Source organism: Microtus ochrogaster, chromosome 2 (genome assembly GCF_000317375.1).
Source record: "Microtus ochrogaster isolate Prairie Vole_2 chromosome 2, MicOch1.0, whole genome shotgun sequence".
In the NCBI taxonomy this organism is placed as follows: domain Eukaryota; kingdom Metazoa; phylum Chordata; class Mammalia; order Rodentia; family Cricetidae; genus Microtus; species Microtus ochrogaster.
Window position 1 is genome coordinate 37,065,505 of NC_022010.1, and position 2,278 is coordinate 37,067,782.

Below are 2,278 nucleotides of genomic sequence, written 5' to 3' on the forward strand. Positions count from 1 at the left end.
AGGCGAATTTAATTAATCCAGGCCAGTGGGTACAAGAAGACAATTTTAATATAAAAGCACACTCACACACCCGGAGTTCAGCGATCCACAGTAAACCGGAAACAGGAAACACTCCAGTCTCCCATTCCAATTCATTAGTAAAAACATTCGCCCGAGGCTGTCCCGCCCCAAAAGGCGGGGTCTCTCTACAAACTCTCAATAGAAGAATCTAAAATGGCTGAAAGACACTTAAGGAAATGCTCAACATCCTTAGCCATCAGAGAAATGCAAATCAAAACAACTTTGAGATCCATTTTACACAATGTAAGAATGGCCTCAGAACTGTTTTGATTCACATGTGGAATGGTTTCACTTCTGGGAAAGCTATGTAAATGTCAGGAGGGGGCAAAGAATTGCTGGTAGTAGTGTATCAGGAGAGGTGGCATTCGAGGTTTTACGCTATGGCTCACTTCTGGTTCTCTCCCTATTTCTGAACTACAAATGCAATATGAAAGGCCAGCCTCATGTTCCTGCCACCTTTCCTTACTTACCGTGATAGTCTATGGCCCCTCTGGAACTTTTAAACAAAGTATACCCCTTGTCTCTTTAGTAGCTTTTGTCTGGTTATGTTATCATAGCAACAGGAAAGTCACCAACACAAAGATTCTCTCCTGTCATTCTATTAATCTAGTCCATGGAGGTACAGAAGTGACAAGCGAAAATTCCATCTTCTGCACAGGAAACAGAAACAACAAATACTCCCAAAGTGAAATAATTGAAGTAATTAGCTATAGATAACATAGGAATCAATGGATTTAGGCAAGCATTCTTATATTAACACAGACTCTATTTAATCATTTAAAAATTCCTATATTATTCTGAGAGAGATTTATGACGACACCATTAAACCCATAATGAAAATTGGGAAATTTGTAGAAGGATAAGACTATATGTGTGTGTGTGTGTGTATGTGTGTGTGTGTGTGTACACACAATAGATACACACACACACACACGTTAAATATTAAGAAAAAAGTTAATGGAAAACTCTTGGTTACTAGGTGTAGGAGCTTCTGGCTTTCTAGTATCATCTGTGGTAGCTCCAGCTTCTAATATGTTGTATTTTAGGTTAGTGCTTGTCAAATGTCAGAATGTTAAGATCAAATGTGACCTTGAGTTCCTCCTCTTTATGATTCTTTGGTTGATAAAAGGAAAGATTATAACTTTATAGCATATTAAAACACAGGCATTGTGCTTACAAGATGAAAACCAGTGCCAGGTTCTGGATAAAGGCAGAAATTTATTAACTTGAAAATAAGTATGTAGGTGTCCTTAAAATATCTAAGCTAAAGGGAAGTTGGCTATTGAATTGAAACATATCATCTTGTTGCCCTTTGGAAGAAATCCAAGGGAGCTTCCAAATTGCTTTCCTTGGTTATGAATAAAAGCATCAGATGCATAGCACCTATGATCAAAGGAATTCAGACAAATTGAAAGGAGGTGAGATGTGAATTACATCAGCCCAGCAGGATGAGCATCACACTTACTGAACTCAGCAAGGGCAATCTGGGAGCATCACCTTCCTAGTGGGTGGGAGCCAGCTCTACTCTTCTCTATTTTACAAAGCAAAACATAGAACATTTTCAATTGTTTGATTTTTGAATCTTATTTATCTTATGGACAACATGTAATTGGTTTTTTCCTTATTCATTTGAAAACAATTTGAATTTTAATCACTCAAAATTGGTGCTTTTTAAAATTTATTTATTTATTTTGGTTTTTCAAGACAGGGTTTCTCTGTATATTGCTGGTTGTCCTGAAACTCATTCTGCAGACCAGGCTGGCCTTGAACTCAGAGATTGCCTGCCTCTGTCTCCCGAGTACTGGGATTAAAAACATGTGCTGCCACACCCAGCTAAAATTGTGCTTTTTAAGAAATAAAATATAAGCTTGTTCTTTTATGACACCCTTTTCCAGCAGCCATTCTCAAGCATAATTAATATTGATTTTAAAGCATTTGTTATTTGATAAATGAGGCAATGGAAGATTTACTCTTTCTTATCAAGTAGACATGTTAGGGAGTAGGAAAAGAAGGGGCAGAGGAAAACATTAGGTGTGCTTATATTTTCTCAGAAATTGTTTAAAGGATTGGGTTTTCGTGTGCAGGAAGAATGTCAGGGCTACACCAACTTCGCCTTCACTGTAGATATGTGGGTTTTTGTTGCTGTTGTTTGTTTGGGGTGCAAAAGTAAATTTGTTGGCAGAGGCATGACTGGGTGTAACATGGATGGACCTGGCTT